The sequence below is a fragment of the Apaloderma vittatum genome, unplaced genomic scaffold (genome assembly GCF_000703405.1).
Source record: "Apaloderma vittatum isolate BGI_N311 unplaced genomic scaffold, ASM70340v1 scaffold9445, whole genome shotgun sequence".
NCBI lineage: Eukaryota > Metazoa > Chordata > Aves > Trogoniformes > Trogonidae > Apaloderma > Apaloderma vittatum.
Genome location: NW_009717657.1, coordinates 54,812 through 73,377, shown reverse-complemented (window position 1 = coordinate 73,377; position 18,566 = coordinate 54,812). Strand labels below are relative to the sequence as shown.

Genomic DNA, 18,566 nt, shown 5'->3' with positions numbered 1-18,566 from the left:
TGGGCTGTGCGACACAAGCATTTTTAGCAACAGCAGATGGTATATTGCACAATTAGTAGATTTGGATGGATTTCTTCCACCACCTGGGTCTGTTCTAGGTTCAGTTTTAATGAGCTGAATTTTCTTTTGGGTGTTGATTTGGCTTGGTGTGAGATGTTATGGGAGATCTCTGTATATATTTCATGTACAGGAGATAAAGGCGTACGTGTCATCTATGTGTTTTTGGCCCAAGATACTCAATGTGTTTTATAGAAAGGTGAAAGAGCAGTGGGGAAGGGACAGAGCTCTGCAGGGCCCCAAGATGATGGGTATGGAGGTGGTGGCTCTGAGGGTTTCTGCATTTGGTCATCCCTGTGTCCAGCACTTCAGAGAGGGAAGTGAGGTCCACTGGTGCTAATGACGATGCTTACTTTTGGGCAGGAGGGAGAGACCATGCCAAGAATTGTCCCTCTCTGCATTTTCCATCTGTAACGGACTCCTTCCTTGTCCATTTAAGGTGTAGTTCAAGTGCCTTGTTTATTCTGTTACTCCTTGCCCGTTTAGATGGGTAGAGATTCACACATGTGTTACATACACGTGGGTGGCTGGGTGGACGTTGCCTGGTGGGGAGATTTCTTTTCCTGCCTGTACCAATAGGTAACTCTTGCATTTCATGTTCACACCTGCAGCTTCTCTAGTCCAAAAGTGAGCTACTGGTGCTCCTGGCTGTGAAGAAGGTGACATGAGAGAAGTTCCCTGCTAGTACCAGAGGCTGTCTGTGGTGACATTAAATTCTCCTACATACCAAATGCTACGAACTTTCCCATACTTTCTTTACTCAGACTGACTTCTAGTATAGTGAGGTGCACGGACAGTTGTCCTCCATCTTACAGATGAAGTAGTCCAATATTTTTTTCCACAGACAGTGAAGGCGCCTGTTGCAGCTGCCTTGTTTCTGGATTTTCTGCTCTTGGTCCCAGTGCACAGTGAAGAGGATACCCTGGAGGATGAGGCAGGCTGATCCAAAGCATCAGGCTGACAGCTCTCATGGAGCTCTCCAGGCTGCACGACCTGGAATTTTCCAACTCGGCAGCAGCAAAGTTTTTTTTTTTTTTTTTCTTGGTAGGCTGCTCTGGCTTGTGCATGAAATCATGTGGCTGTTGTGAGGATTTGTTTAATTACTGTTACGTAAAGCCCGAAGAGTTCCTCCATCTGTTAATTCTTACAGATGGAGAAACTATAGTTGTATTTGACACCAAAAGATTATCTTCCTGGTGTGAGATGATTACTTTGTGTGGGTGGGTAGTAACATATTTGCCATACTTTACAGCTCTCAGCTGGCATAGGGCTGGTTTTGTTCTATGGCAGATCTTTTCTTAGCATATTTATATCTGTATCCAGCTACTGTATAACACTTGAAAGCAGCTTTGCCTAGTGAGACTCTGGATGTACTTTGGAGAGAAGACACAACAGTTCCAATGTTTATATTGAAATCAGGCTATGTCCCTGTTCCCACAGTGTTTGTAAGTTAGGCAAAACAAGAGTATTTGTGAAACTCCCAGGGATGAAAACACACTTGACTTCTCAAGTCAAAGAATGTTTCATGCCCAGCATTAATGTGCAGGACTAGAATGTAAGATAGGCTAGTTTTAAAACCTTAGCTTTGAATTTCCAAGCTTCAGAAAGCTATACCTCAAGATTCAGCTTCACAGGCAAGCTCAGATCTCTTACGCCTGTGACTTTCCTCTTACTACAGCAACAACAAAAAGAAGAAGGAAAAAAAAATGGTGGTGGGATCCTGAGGGAACTGTGAGGATGTTCCTGGCAGGCTTGTCCTCAGGGCTGAGGTGTAAGGTTTTGCTCAGTCCGGAAGGACATTTGCTCAACATCTGTCTTAGGTATGCCATCTGAAGTGTTCACGTACTTGAATTCAACCTTCTTATTAAGACTATGGGTTTTCTGTATGATGAAAGAGTGGAAAATGAAAATTGAAGGAAATTTTCCTAGGATGAAGGAACACTTGCATCCTCCTCTCCACCCTAGTTAGTACTTAGGTATGCTGTAGAAAGCTAAATCAAATGAACAGAGGAGATCCGGAACACTTGCAGGATATCCTGGTGACTGGGCCATTTTCTTCATTGAATTCTGTTCCCCTCCTTTCCGAGCATTTGTTTCTGCACCTGGAGGGTGATGCCCTAGCTTTGTTGTTCAAGAATATACAAAATCCTTGCTGGTCACACTTGTGCTTTAGGTGAAGAGTGGTATATAATGAGAAAAAGAGGGAAGTCCTGCAGTATTGTAACTGGGTAAACTAGATGCATTTTAATGCAGCTGAAAGCTAGTTGTGCATCCAGAAACTATATATGTATGGTGCTGCCTCCTGAAAAGGAACGGTTGAAAAGGATACAGAGATCATGAGCGAAAGCACAATTAGTATGATAATACCAGCTCAGCCAAACTAGTCCAACAGAGCAGAACTCAGCATGAGCTCTGCTACATCACTGCAATTAACAGGGGAGCCAGGATGATCCCAGAGAGGCTAAGCAGAGGTGTGCTGAAACTGCACGTAATCTTTACCTGTGTATGTAGTGTTACTGTCATGTTGTGCTTCTGTCTCTGATCTCTTTCAAAGGATGTGGAAGAAAGAAAATGTTTCCCAATTTCGAGAAAAGTCCCTCTAGTGTGGGATTTAGACTGTGGGCAGATATCCTCTCTGTGGAGTAATGGTTTAAGCATCATAGAAAGATTTGGGTGAGAAAGGACCTTTAAAATTCATCTAGTTCCAACCCCTCTGCCATAGTCAGGAACACTTTCCATTAGACCAGGTTTCTCAAAGCCCCATCTAGCCTGGCCTTGAGCACCTCCAAGGGAGGGGGCTTCCACAACTTCTCTGGGCTACTTGTTCCAGTGTCTCACCACTCACACATTAAATTTCTTCCTAATATGTAGTCTAAATCTACCCTGGTTTAGTTTAAAAACATTGCCCCTCGTCCTATCGCTACACACCCTTGTGAACAGTCCCTCCTTTTCTTTCCTGTAGCCCCCTTCAGGTACTAGAAGGCCACTGTAAGGTCTCCCCTGAGCTTTCTCTTCTCCAGGCTGAACAAGCCCAACTCTCTCAGCCTGTCCTCATATGGGAGGTGCTCTGGCCCCCTGATGATCATTGTGGCCCTCCTCTGGACCTGCTTGAGCAGGTCTTATGTTGGGGGCCTCAAAGCAGAACATCGTGCTGCAGGTGGGGTCTCACAAGAGCAGAGTAGAAGGGGGAGAATCACCTCCCTTGACTTGCTGGCCATGCTTGTTCTGATGCAGCCCAGCAACTGGCTTTTTAACCCTAGTGCAATCTGGCTACTGGTGTTTCCCTCTGGAACTATTCAGCATTTCCTAGAAAATGCAAATGCTCACACAGAAGGAAGAACAAGTTCCTGAATGGTCTATGGCTGTGGTTCAAAACATGCTGGTTACAGGAAGGGGGAGATATGGAGTTGTGACCTGTCAGGCCAAGGTTTCTCACCTGGTTGTGACCACTCGGTCTTTATCCGGAGCTTTTGGGAACGTGCTAGACCTCACTCTTTGACTCAGGTGAGGGCAGGGATGCCTGGCTCAAGAAGCCTTCAGGGACATAAGTAGGTGAGAGACGGATGCTAAACCATGGCCAAGACTGAGGCACGTGAAGCCTTTGTGTAGTTACATGCAAGATGAAATAAGAACATTTCCCTCTGCATGAGATGTGTTGTGGAATGCTCAGATATGATAATGATGGGGCCTATATAAGTCCCCAAAAGAGCAAAAGGCTTCTTTCAGAATAATGCTAATGAGAGCTATTTCCTACTTTCAGAGAAATTGAAGTAATTAAAGACCATTTATTGTGGAGAAGTAAGGACACGCATTCAATCACAGGGTGCTAAACTTGTCCAATTAACTCTGAGCTCCTGAAATAATAATGAAAAGATTATACTGCCATTTCAGTAATTGAATATTACCCTCCTTTGGGAACGGTGCATATTAAAGAGAGGGTTCACCCTCAGTTACAGAGAGATTTCTTGTTTTTCCTTGAGTTTGGCTGACCCAACACAAAAGTGAGGCAAAAGGCACATTTTCTGCAGCTGTAAAATAGCATTTTCAAAAGTTTATTTAAAAAAAAAAAAAGAAAAAAGGAACATTTCCTAATCTTGCCTTAACTTTTTAAAAATTGAGTTGTTTATGCTTACTTGATTTGAGCCAATTAACTGTGTTTACCTGCTGAAAATGCAAGCTTTTGTCCTCAGGAGGAACGCCAAAATATTTGTTGGTGCAAATAGCAGAATGTCAGCGTGGGATTCTCTCTAGGATTCTAGTACTAAAATATCTGTATATTCACATGAGTACTTGTTAACTGAAAACAGATATCAGTCTTGCTTGATGGCTGTATTTCAGTCACCCTTTTACAAGGAGACACTGGAGCCAGTTTTCCATGTAGAGCACATTGGGTTGCTACGATAAGATAGTCTTAGAGGTTTGATTAGGAAATTACCTCCTTCCTGGCCTTTTTTGCTGCCAAAAAACACATTAAGCTTTTTGAGAATGGAAGTGATACTTCTGTAGGTCACAATTATATTTCTACAGTTAATGTTGTTGGGATTTTTTCAGAGCTGTCAGTTTTGCCACTTCAAATGCGCACTGTGGAAGGGTTTTCTGGTTGTCATTTGTGTCTCTGGACTTTGTGGATTTGAGTCTTACGGGTCAAGGCTAAAAACGTCATCCTGCAACAGCCACATGTACAGGAGTTTGTTGGCCATTAGAAGAGAAATTTGCTGTTACAGCAGTGTGAAATTCTTCTAAAACAGTTGACCCCTGCACAGAGCTTCAGGCTGCTTCCTCTGTTGGTGATACATTTTGAAACCTTTACTTAGTGTTATAAAATTAAATATGTGTATGTATGTATTTGCATAACTATTCAGATATGTAGTTTTCATAGTGTGATGCTCCAGTAAAAAGGGCAAGCTGAGCTATTGACCTATGTGCTTCCAAAGACAATCTCACTCTGGTCCAAGCCTTACCTTCGTGTTCAGTTTCGTTTCATAAGCAGCCTAAAAGAAAAACTGTTTTTCAGAATCCAGAGATCTTTATAGTATGACCCACTGTGTATTTGTAGTGCTTAACACCATAGACTCATCTTAATAATAAAATTCTCTTGTTTTAAGAACAAGGGTCCAGGAGAAGTCACATTCCTCTCAGCTGATACAAACCATCTACTTTTGATTGGTCCTGGTTTTGCTGTCATCCTGCCTAGGACTCACTTTTATTTTCCTCCCAGGGTATGATCAATGCTACTTTTCCTCAGTGGGGTTAGAACATTGTTTAACAAAGCAACTTGCACCTGAGATATGTGGATTTTCACCACTGGGAGAGGAAAGTCATTCTTCCAGTCATTCTTACCATGGTTTGGCTAGGTTATTGCACTTTCTAAAGTTTCTATGTGAAGGTGGTAATGTTTGGTCCAAGGACAAAATTCAGCAAAGGGTGCATTTCTGTATGATTTTAAAATATTCTTAATCTTTCTTTCCTTCCCAGTTAGTATTTGGAAATCAGTTTTCATACACTCAGATTCATTTGTTGTTGTTTTGATCATAGATACCGTATCTCATTAGTGTTAGTCAGTGACATGAATTATTTAATGGGCATATTTTGCTTGAGAAACAGCATTTTTAGCTGGGTTGCCATGTACAGATACAGAAAAGATCACTTTTTGCTTCAATGTCCCATTTGAGTTGCCTGTCAAAAATAGGTAGTGAAATCACATATCTGACTGAGATACAGCTTGGAATCACCAGTTTCTAAACAATCCCTGGGGCTCCAAGTAAAACTTTGATGAATAATCCTATGATTGGACAATTTTTCTGGTATACGTTTTCTGTGCAACATCAATCTGGTTTTTATGTTTTTATATACCAGAAAAAAAAGGATTCTGGTTATCTGTTTTTAGCACTTCATTCAGAGATCTTCGCATCTTCAAAGCAGTATATGAACTTTAGCTAATTAAGCTGCTTCGCACATCTTATATTTGGAAGTGAAGCATTTTTCATTTTGCTGCTGAGGCAATTTATGGGCAGAATATACTCTAATACCTGCAAGATATTTTCTTCAAAGGGAGTTGAGAATATTTTTTTCCTCATGCAGTCATATCCTGAAGGGCTTGAATAACCTTGACAGAGAAGAAAGTCACTTTGGAGAGGGGAGGCAAAAGGTTCCTGGCTGAAATTTTCTTTCTTATTCCTCTCTTTGATTGTGATGTAGTTTATATGATCTCTAAGACTCCTGGAAAATGCTCACTGCTGGAACTCAAGGAAAAAGGTGTTGGCTGGTGTATATTCTCGCTGCTGGGTATCTGATAGGGATGAGTTTGAGCAGAGCTGAGGTAGGAGAAGAAAGAATGAAAGCTTAGAAAAGTAAGAATGAAATATGGGAGGTCAAACTGATTTAATTCAGGCAGTCTAGGTAGTTCTTATTTCACTGTAGGTGACTCTTGTAAATCCATTTATACGCCTCTAAACCATATAAAGAAACCTTAAAATAACAGCAGATAATTTTTATACCACAAGAGAATTCATAGATGCAAAGAAGCCAGAATGTAATTTCTACTGTAGGTGAATTTCTACTGTAAGTGATCCTGTTCTGGCAGGGGGGCTGGACTAAAGGGCTGTGCTAGAGGCGTTTCCGTAGTGTAGTGGTTATCACGTTCGCCTAACACGCGAAAGGTCCCCGGTTCGAAACCGGGCGGAAACACTTGTCTGGCTGGTATTTTGGGGGCTGGTTAGCTCAGTGGTTTGAGCGTGGTGTTGTTGACAATAACCAAAACCGAGGTCACGCAGGTTCGATTCCCGCTCGATCCCCATGTGTTGCCTGGTCTAGTCGAGAGCTGGCGCCCCTGCCCATGACAGGGTGGTTGGACTAGATGATCTCTAAGGTCCCTTCCAGCCTAGGCCATTCTATGATGCCATGGTCTTTTGAGGGCCCTTCCAACCCCTGACATTCTGTGGTTCTGTGATAAATGAAAACTAGACTCTGGTGCACTCAAATCATATACACAAAGAAAAAGCAACCGCTGACTCTCATCCATGCTCAGGACAGGAAAATCACAAATCTACATAAATATTCTGAGCAATATTATATTTTCATTTGAATTTCACTGCCATGAAGTCATGTAGGAGCTTAATTTATTTTGGTTTAAGGAAGCAGCCATTAAGGGCTGGACTTGCACTACATGGAGCTGGCACTGGGACGTTGTCAGATTTTGACAGCTCTTGAAAGATCTCTCTTCCTTGAAGCTAAGTCAGATCCCTTTTTTGTTTAATTCATGCATTATTCCTCTTTCTATGTGCAGATGATTTAGCTATTCTCCAAGTTAAGTTTAAAAAATGTGATCACTCAAAGCAATGACCGTGTATGGACTAAGCCTTGATTGGTCAGAGCAGCAGAAGCATTAGGCATGTCAAACCAGGGCTGTGCTGTCTTTTCTAAACTGGAAGTTGTTCAGGGTTTCACAAATGCTGTGTGAAATCTATTTTCGTTCTCTATGTGGCCCTGAATAGTTTGCTATGCTTTGAGTAGGTCTAATTTCTGAGCCTGAAGATATACACATGTAGACATCTGAAATAGCAGGAATAGGAGTAACTCTTGTTTCTTTGGAGGGGAGACTTATCTATATGTTGTTAATGGAAAACTGTGAAGGAGGAAAGTGTTCTCTGGTCCTAGGGAGGATGTTGAATGTAACTTTTTTTTTTTTTTCCCCAACGTAAATGGTTGTCTCGCTACTGTCTGGGCCAGCTGTGCTCTGAACGGCTGAGCACGGCTGTGGAGATCAGACCAGCCCTACAGAGCTGGGAGGACTCAGCCTGTCCCATTACTTTCCTTTGAGTCATCGCAATAGGAAGTTTGGCCAAGCACAGCTTAAATCTGCAGCTCCAGCTCTTAACTTTCTGCTTAAGAACTACAATTGTCTCCTGGAGTGGGATGGGGGCAAAGGTAAAGAGACAGCCATTAGATTGTGTGACCAAAGTATTGTTTAAAGGTGACTGTATATCCCAGATCAGTGGTGTTGTCTCAGTTTCCCCCTCTCCCTCCGTGAGCTCCCCAGAAGGTTAATATAGTTCATATTCTTCGACAGTGATCATGAGGAGCAGCACTGCACCCTTTCCTCAGGATGTGTTGTCCTGTGCAGCCTAATCTTTATAAAGCCCATGTCCTGAACTGAGAGGTGAGGGTCACATTGCCACACATGGAAACAAGAACCATTTCCCTATGCTTCTTGTAAATGTCGAGGCTAAGCGATGAGCCCTATGAAAAGGGGAGGGAGATCTCCCTGCCCTGCCCATGGACCTTTTGGCACTGCAAAACACTGTTTCACACGCTACGCCTTGGGTGATGAAGGAAGTGCTGCTATTTCTGCCTTTTGGTCCTTGGTGGCACAGGAGAGCGTGCCGTGCGGAAACAAGGAGTGGAACCAGTTGGTAATAACTCTTCGTGACACATCTCCACCTATTCTGGAGAAGAGATACATGTGGCCAGGGTCACACAGTCTTTCCTCTGCAAACACTCTCATTACCTTGAAATTACAGTTTCCAAAGGGGTGCTGCTCTTGCTCTGTGTAATTTAAAATGATGGCTCCATGCTATTTTTAGGGTGGTGCTTGCGTTCTACTGTAAAATGTTTGCAGTGTGGTTATTTAGGCTTGCTTGCTCCACCAACCCTAATTCTGAGGAAACTCTAGTGAAGTTAGGAAGAAATGCTGGTAGAATTAACAGCTTAAGAGACCTAAATTTGCTCCTGCACAAATGGAGGCAGATCAGGCAATAACTTCTGTAGTAAGGCCCTCAGCTCTGCGCTGTTAAGACTGAAAAAAGGAAACATTCTCAGTGTGCACAGAAACTGCCAACAAAGGTGCCAGAAGATGCATTATTGCCAAGGGTTGTATCCAACCCATTTCCTTTGTGCTGCTTAGCAAAAAGGCATCAGGCAGCACCAGCTTTCGAGCTACAGCACTAACTTTGTTCAGGACTGAACCAATAACCTAGCTAAAAAAAGACCAGGGTCAGTTTATGGCTGGCTCCGAGGTATGTGGGAAAGTGCAACAGCAATGTTATTGCTGCAAGGAGAAGCTGGTGTGTGTTCATGCTTACATGCACCCACCCACCCCCAAACACACACTTGTACAGTGCAGCAGGATTGTGCTAGAGTCTTTGTAGTCTTCCTTCTGATGAAAGATCAGGTTTCACCCTTGAAGTGGTAGCATATCTTTTGCTTGATACAGTGGTTAACTGCTGAGAGTTGTATGCAAACACATGTATTCTTTCTTAAGTCTCATCATCTGTGGTCAACGGCTCAATGTCCACGTGGAAACCAGCAACAAGTGGAGTTCCTCAGGGATCTGTTCTGGGTCCAGTGCTGTTCAACACCTCTGTCAGTGACATGGACAATGGCTTTGAATGCACCCTCAGCAAGCTTGCCGACGACACCAAACTCTGTGGTGCGGTGGCCTCACTTGAGAGGGACCTTGACAGGCTTGAGCAATGGGCTGGAGCAAACTGCATGAGCTTCAACAAGTCAAAATGCAAGGTTCCTGCACCTGGTTTGAACTAATCCCAGGCACAAATACAAACCGGCCACAGAGTGGGTTGAGAGTAGCCCTAAAGAGAAGGACTTGAGGGTGTTGATGGATGAGAAGGTCAGTATGAGCTGGCAGTGAGCTCATGCAGCCCAGAAGGCCAACCGCATCCTGGGATGCATCAAGAGGAGTGTGATCAGCAGATCAAGAGGGAGGATTCACCCCCTTTACTCTGCCCTTGTGAGTCCCCACCTTGAATACTGCATCCAATTCTGGTGTCCCCACCATAAGAGGGACATGGATCTGTTGGATCTTGTTCAGAGGAGGGCCACAAAGATGATCCAGGGGCTGGAGCACCTCTGCTATGAGGATAGGCTGCAGGAGCTGGGATTGTTCAGCCTGGAGAAGAGAAGACTGCGGCGGGACCTAATAGCTACCTTCCAATACCTGAAGGGAACCTACAGGAAGGCTGTGGAGGGCCTTTTTACAAGAGTGTCCATCGATAGGACAAGGGGAAATGTATTTAAACTGAAGAAGAATAGGCTTAGATTGGATCTTAGGAAGAAATTCTTCAGTACGAGGGTGGCAAGACTGGAATAAATTGTCCAGAGAGGTTGTGGATGCCCGCTCCATTGAGGTGTTCAAGGCCAGGTTGGATGAGGCTTTGAGTAATCTCGTCTAGCTGAGAGGTGTCCCTGCCCATGGCAGGGAGGTTGGATTAGGTGATCTCTAAGGTCCCTTCCAGCCTAGGCCATTCTATGATCATCTGACAATTCTTCACAGTAGCCTGGACCTCATTTCTTACTGCTTTTGCTTCTATTAGAGGTCAGAGAGAGCAACTGAGCATGTAAATAAACTCTCCAACTTTTTTCCACCCCACTGAGGAGCTTTCTGAGAGCGCAAGACTGACATATGATTACTCTTTTCATGTAAGTCAGCTGGAAAGCAGTAAATATCCCAGTTCCCACCCTATAAACCCACCATATTTTTTTTGCTGTTCTGCCCCTGTATATGGGTACCAATTTAACTTTTTGCCTTGGGGTAGCTGAGAAGGGATTCTACCAGGACAAAAATGCCCTCACACAGACACTTGTGTCTGCAAGCTGGGTAGACTTATAGAGCCAGATCCACCGAAGGGTTTAGACAGACAAGGTAAGACTTTTAGTACTATTTAGACAGTGACATCTCATGCTGCAATTTCCCAAGTCCGTGCTTAGCCACTATATAAATCTGCTGTCCTCTCTGCATTTAGCATCAAAATGTTCCCAGTCTGTAAATCCTTTCACATGTGTGTCTAAAAGCATCACTACTTCTGCCTCATGACAACCTCTATAGTGGCTGGGTGGGAGAGGGCATGAAAGTCCCTGATAAAGCTTTATTTTTCAAAAATTACATTCCCTAAAAGTAAATTGTCACAGAATGGGAGACCTACTTACACAATCTTCTTGTTTTCTTGCTTACAGGACAGCCTGCCCATTTTATCTAATGAAACATAAAAGCAGTTTTTAATAGAAATGCCTGCAGTCATTGGAGTAGGAACACAGACTGGCTCTTCCCCGGAGCAGAGTGATCGCGTTCATGTCCACTTTCTCTGGCTTATTTATCCATGCCCTGCACTACAGATTTTTCTTTGCATCTGAAAATGTGGAGCTACTACGCCTAGACTGCATGGAGCAGTAGGTTTTGACATGGCTTCTTGAATGTTTTAGAAAGGTTAAAGCTGAGGGGAGAAAATGGTGTAATTATCGAGGGAAAGGAAGGTCACACTTTTCCTGTCACTCTGTATCTGATTGCCTACTCTCTCCTTCCTCTGCCCTGCCCAGACTCTGAATAGGGAGTTCGGAGGTGTTTCCTGCAGGCCAGCTGCTGTAGGGTTGCTGGAAAGTCTCAGTTGCAAGTGAAGAACATGGGCTGGATCAAAAGTGATGAGTTACTGGTGACTGATCTCAGCTGACGGGGGAAAAGATGACTCCTCGGTGAACCGAGCTAGTTCCCAAAAAAAGAACTCATCACTTTGTAAAAGAGATTAATGGAGTAGATCCAGCAGCTCCGCTGGCCAGTGGACAGCAGTTTGTACTGCAGCCACCGGATGAGGCGTTTCGTTGTGTCATCGTGTGATTATTTATATCCTCCGTTGACTAGCACATTTGTTTCTCCAAAGCAGAGTGGGTGTATGATTTGCTATTTTTTATTCTTTATTAAGTTCTAAATATAAGCCAGCCCCGAAGGGTGTGTAGAGCTGTAGTGCTGATTGATTTGGATGGGATGGGAGGAGGCTGAGGGACTCCCCCCTGCCTGCAGAGGTCTTCTCTCCTCCTCAGCATTCACGAATGTCTGAGCCAAGCAGTGAATTTTCCTTTCTGCCTGGTTGCTGTTTATTTGAGGAACAGTTTGACTTAGTCTGCAGAATTAAGACAATTTCATATCTCTCGAGCACTAACAAAGAATTTTACCAATAAGATAGTTTGCAATGCTGTGTGTGTTCATGATTTTTGCTAGAGCAAAATATTCTGAGAGTTCTAAGCCTCTGTGGCAATACATGGCAGGGAGAACTAAATTTATGGGGTGTTCTAGTAGTGTTGAACAGCAAAGTGAAATCTTCTTGAACCAAATCTGTTGATAGCTATAGAAAACTTATCTGACTGATCATTTACCTTAGGAAAGGAAAGTTCTCTCAGTTATTTTCCCATTTCATTTGATAAGGTTTATTTTCTTCAAAGTTTTTTCAAACTTTTGTATGAAATTATATTTCATTCTTGTAGCAGTTTAGGTTTTAGAAATACAAAATGATTGGTTACATATTTATAAATCTAATCTTTATATAAATTAAAAAGAGAATGGATGAAACAGTTGTGGTACTTCTGAAAAAGCTGATTGTCAGAGCAAAAAGGAACATCAAGTTCTCTTACTGGGTCCCATATAACCATTTAAAAACACAGAGTCATAGAATCATAGAATGTTAGGGGTTGGAAGGGACCTCAAAAGATCATCTAGTCCAACCCCCCTGCCAGAGCAGGATCACCTACAGTAGGTCACACAGGAACATGTCCAGGCAGGTTTTGAATGTCTCCAGAGAAGGAGACTCCACGACCTCTCTGGGCAGCCTGTTCCATGGACGGTGTATGGCTGGAGGAACTCCCTAGTTTTGAGCATGAGGCCCAGGGCTTGTGAAAAAACATTTTCTTGAGGCTTGTCAAAGGTAGTTTCCCAGCAAGTAATTCTTTAGAGGAGATACTGGTTTCCACTTCAAAGCTTACTGGTCTTTATCACGGGGGTCTGTGTCCAGTGTTAAAGACAGTGAAAGACTTTAAAAATATTTTTAAAGCGTGAATAAGAGTTTTAAAGAAATAGTTACCTGAAGCTCACCAACTTCTCAAACCAGATTTTGGTTCTGATATTCAAAACCTTGGTTCTCAGCTCTTTACCATGACTTTATTCTTGTCTACTTTATCTTTGCCTCTGCAAGTTTGAAATACCAAACAGCAAAAGGACAAAGCACTGAAAAGCTAGCAAGAAAGTTGCTTCTGTGAGGTGCCCTTGTCTCTAAAGTTTTAGATTGGTATTAGACTAGATCCAGCTTCCACTGGCTATGCTGAGGCCTAAATTTTAAGTGGAAGGGTATATGATATTTACAGACGTAGAAGGCTTGACTCCAACATTATGAATTGGACCATAGACATCAGGCTTTAAAAAACACAGCTTGATTGAAGTAAGGCAAGCTCGGTTATTGTGCATGAAGAAGGACAGGAGTATGAAAGAAGTATGTAGGGAAGAGCAATAAACATTCTGTCAGCTGAAAACAGTAAAAATATAGGTGATACAATTGATTTTATGAGAAATCATTTTTGACAAGTCCGAAAATAGGTAGCAGAGTCAAAAGTATTTATCACTTATGTGTTCCCATTTCAGAGCCAGCTTGGTTAAGCAGAGTTAAAGTGACTTTTTGGATTGACTATGAAGTAACACTTATGACCACTGTTCAGTCTTTTAACCTATTTATTTTCTTTTATTAACAAGTGACTTTTAATTTACAAGAAAACTGTCAGAAAAAATACAGATTCCTTTAGGAATGTACTATAGAAAATACTTACATTTTTTTTTCAGCTGTACTCTTGCAGACTTAGTATGCCTTGTACTATCAGAGTTGTATTTGAATTGAATTTTAGGGATGTTTTCTGCGCTTTACTTTTGAAGTAGAGCTTCCAGGCATGCTGAATCCCAAGACACACTTGGGATCTCATTTTTCTGTTGGTGTTGTCTTTTGTAGCAGCCTGTGTTCAGATTGCAAATACATCCTGCACGCCTTTGTGGCAGATGATAGCAAGACACTGGGTTCTTGATGATCTTACAGTGACGTTAAGAAAAGACGTACAACATTTTCCTACCATGCATAGTCACTGCAAGGACAGAGAGGGTAGCTGGAAGCTGCAGAAGCCCAGCTCTGCTTCATCTGAGTCATGGGGACATTGTTGGAGAACTGAGTTTTCCTCCTAAAATTCTCAAAAAGTAGTTCAGAACGAGCCTTGAGAACATTTCCTAAAAGCAGGCAATTTGGAGATCTGAGGTTTTTCAGCAAAAATAGTTTCAGAAATTTTTACAAACTTACCTGTGGCTTTCAGGCCAAACAGTAACTTCTTCCTCCCTGTTCTATCTTCATTCATATTTTCTATTTTTTTTTCTTATCTGACTATTTGAGGATATTTCTCTGCTTTCAGTGGACAAGATGATATTACATTTGTTCTTTGCTATGTAAGGTTCTGATAGAAATTGAACACACACACACACAATAAATCTGTAGACCTACGATCATGGATTGGATATCCCTCCTTATACCTGCTTGGATAGAGATTAGCATTTGCATAATAGTGTCTATTAGGTGTTCATTTTTGAAGAGGTGAATAAAAAGAGTTCCTTACCAAGGCAAAGGTTGTTTCTTTATAGATTAAATATCTATTCTGTAGTATCATCATTGGGCTGTTGTACAGAAAGTCAATACCTTGTTTACTTTGCAATACTAAGTGGTCTTTTAGAGCATGCTGCACAATCATTGTCTTGGTGCTGCTTATCAGAGCTAATAAAGATTCATTGTGGTCTGTTGAGCCAACAGGAAGGACATTAGCTGCTAGTAAAACAATTTAATTCTGAAGGTTTGAAACTTCATTTAATAATCAAACTACATTGCCTTTTACCACAAGCGCTGTGCTACTGATTGTTGCCATAGGAGCTGTCCATATGCTGAGTTAACACAGATTTATTTTTAAACAAAATTTGAGTGACCTCAGAGGACAACTTGCCTGCTTAAATTTTAGTTCATGCTTAAATATCTTATTAATTATTATGCCTGAAGACAAAAATCTTAAATTTAGCTGAGTGGAGGTCCCTCTTTAATAGTTTGTTGTGGCAACAGACAATGGAAATCATAATCTGGCATTCAAAGTTAATAACCTGAAGTTAATGCTTGCTTATTTCAGAATTATATGCTATTTAGAAACAGTGGAAAATAAGGAGCTTTGCTAGAGCAAAAATACAGGACACAGTTGCTAAATAATGCGAGAAACAGTGAAGTTATGGCACTACTCAAGCAAGAGGATTACTGCAGTTTTCAGGGGAAGTTGTCCTTTCTTGGTGCCTTTTCAGCTATGGACATGTGAACAGCTTCACACATGACAAGTCAAGCTGTCCTGACTCAAAGGCACTGACAGCTGAAAGTGATGAAACCTTGATACCTTTGGTGAATTAGTGGCCATTGCCTCATGCTTCTGAATACCTGTTTCTTAGTATTCAGGCCACTCATGTGTGGTCAAATATTTTAAGGTGATGTGTTCATGTCTGAAGTCTGGGATTTTGATATCCATATCTTCAGGTGTATCTCACTTTGTCTTGGCTTTGGCTTCATGATGAGCCGCATAAATTTTCCTTTATTAGCTTCTGGCATGTGAGTGTCTTGCTCCTGCTTAGTTTACTCAGGTTCAACATTTATCTTCAGAGGTGGGTCAAACAGGAAAATACTCTTGTTACTTCTAGGATAAATGTTCACACATGTTCACACAAATGTTCACTACGTGCTGATAGTATAAATGATGCTTTGTATAGTATGGTGATGCTTTACGACATTCATGCAGCGAGGTAGACTATGCATCCTGTTTGCTCTCCAGAAGAGCTGATTTCTACCCAGCAGTAAATGATATTAGGCTGGTCCTTATCAATAAGCAAATTGCCTTAAGACCAGTGTTGTAGTGATGACCCTGGCTGCTCTTCACACTAAGTAGAAGGGACACTTAAATGCTCCTGTATGCAATGAAAGCTGCCTACAGATGTGCAAAGGGGCAGCCCAGCTATTTGGGAGGTGATGGGTCAGGGCTTTCCACTGAGACTGAGTGCAAATGCAGAAGTAAACGTACCTTTTGGCGGGTGCTGGTTGTGTTGATAGAAGTCAAGCATCCTGGAGACAAAGTGAGGAAATAGGAGCCGATCCCGTTCCCCCTGAGGCTGCTGGAAGACTTGTTAACTGACCTCAGCAAGAGCAGTCACTGTGGGTGGCAGTATGTTATCTTGGAAGAAAAACAGGTGTTCCAGTCATTTTCTGAACTCTCTTAGAAGTCCAGCAAATGGGAATTAAGTTCTGAAATGGTGGCTGGAATATCTGCTATGATCTAATTTAATTATTTGGGAATATGTAAAGCACCCTTCAAGTCTTAATGAACTAATCCAGCAGACATCTGGGGTGAGAAAAATACGATTTCTCTGTTACAGACAGGAGAAACTGGGGCACAGAGAAGATCAAAGATTTAGCTAGGCCTTTTGGTTCCATTTTTAATTAATACTTACCATGTACAAAATTAGCCATTTAAAAAAACCCAGTTGTGTGAAACTGTTAGCTACAGAAGTCAGAGAAATTGATTTATTAAGTGGAGTTGTATAAAGAATGTACTGATCTCCAAACCTTCCATCACTTGGTTTCTAACGTGGTGCAGGGACATCAAATCAGCTTATTTTTCTCCTGGCTAATATTTTTTTCCACCCTGCTACATTACTTATGTGCCAGGGTAATAAGGTGATGACACTGTTATTTCTGTAAAACTTAGAACAGAACAAAGAAGCTAGTATGGGTACAAAAAATATCTTGGAATTGCCTTGTGTTACATTAAAATTCATGAGCTTAATGATCTTGAATGCCATCTTTCTGAGCTTTACAGCAGCATAATTCCACCACCCTTAGCTTAGTACTTCATGATTTACAATAGTGTGTGAAATTGGGCTCTACTTGTAATTTGATTGTGTTTGCAGCTGGAAGGAAGCTCATTTTTTTCTAGGTTAGAATTTTAATATCAGAGACTCATGGAACAATAAGGTTTGAAGAACCTCATGAACTTGTCTAGGCTTTGCTTCTGCTTGAGGTCAGAGTAATTATTCCTGTATGTTTATTAAATTTGTCATTAAAGACCTCTGATGATAGACCATCCACAGCCTCTTGGGCACCCTAGTCCAGTATTCCTACCTGCACTGCTAAAATGATTTTTGCTAGCATCCAGCCTAACTTCTCCTTACTGGAAATGAAGGCCATTGCATCTTCTTCCCATCCATGTTGGACAGAAAGATCTTATTACTTCTCATTTCAGTAGCCTTTTCTATATTGCTAGATGATTTCACCCCATGCAAGTCTTCCTTCTATGTCATGGTCTCTATATCTCTCTTGTTTTTCCCTGATTTTTGCTGGATTTCTTCGCATGCTTTCCTGTAGATGATACCCAATCCTGGCTGTGGTATCCAAAGAGGAGCTTGGTGGGACAAGGCAAAGGACTACTTCCCATATCTCATGTAATTCGAGAATTACACGTTAGTGCTGAACAAAGAGCAGCTTTGAACTATTAAAGCCCTCAGGATCTGGTCCTCTATTGTTTGAGAAGCCCTTTCCCCATTATTTTCAATAGGCCTTCTCAGGCCCTATATGACTGTGACGTTGTTATGGCACAATATGCAAACTATAGTTTTCAGTTCAATCACAAACGTGCACTAGTTCCCACTCTGTTCTGTATTAGTAAACTTATTTCTGCTGGGATATGTTGCTATTTTTTACTTAAAGAATACGAGGGGAAAAAGTTACTAGTAATCCTTTGACAAATATGTTTCTTCCTCACCAGCACTCTTTGTACAATGCTGAGAGAGAAAATCATATCACTGTAGGAAACTTTCCTCTTCAGTATTAGGTTAATCCTGAAGTCCTCACCCAGACAGAAAAAAGATGCATCAACCTTCCTGGAATATTTTCGTCAGATCATAAGGAGTCCTTCCTCCTTCCTTTAGTCTGGTGCTGAAGTAGCAAGTCCTAGTAAGTCTGGAGTTCAGTACTTTGACTTTCAGTGTGAAACATGGCTATTGAGGTGATAATGAATGGTGCTACTTGTGTTCTTGGATATTCTTAATAGTTTTGAAAGACAACATATTGTTCACTATTTTAGTGCTCTCCCATTAATTTTTATCTCCAAACACAAAATTAATCTTTTTTTTTTTTTGTATGAATCATGAAATTGTTGACACAATGCTCCTCTAAGCATGACTTGTCTTTTTGTGTTCTCTTTTCAGGAAATTTCTGTTACCCATTTTTGGTTTTATAGTGTTATTAGACAAGCCATGACAGAGGCGGTACTATTTAGAACAGTGTACTTAGTGCAGCTGAGCAAAACCAAACCAAACAATCCTGTGCTGATCTTGATTGCCTCCAACTCTGTTGCAGCTTCTGATTCCTGAGCAATGGCAGTGAGTCACTTCACATACAGGTTGCGTGCTGAGCAGATCTTGGTCATGGAATGCAGCAACCGACAGAAAAGTTATCTTTAACATCTTCTATTATTTATGTCTGAAAACCCATAAGGAAGGTCTAGTTTGCAATGTATTGAATTCTAAGCAGGCAGAACACCCTGGTTGAAGTTTCCTGTAAATTATTATTAGTTTAGCTCTTACTAGTTTACCTTAAGCTACTTTACCCTAAGTTATTATTTTATAT

At 41.7% G+C, this 18,566-nt stretch overlaps 1 non-coding gene across 1 annotated transcript; it reads left to right on the top strand.

Moving 5' to 3' along the window:
• Positions 1–6,671: 6,671 nt before the first annotated feature.
• On the top strand, positions 6,672–6,744 carry TRNAV-AAC. Its single transcript has one exon. It is a non-coding gene; the product is annotated as a tRNA-Val (tRNA).
• Positions 6,745–18,566: the final 11,822 nt, after the last annotated feature.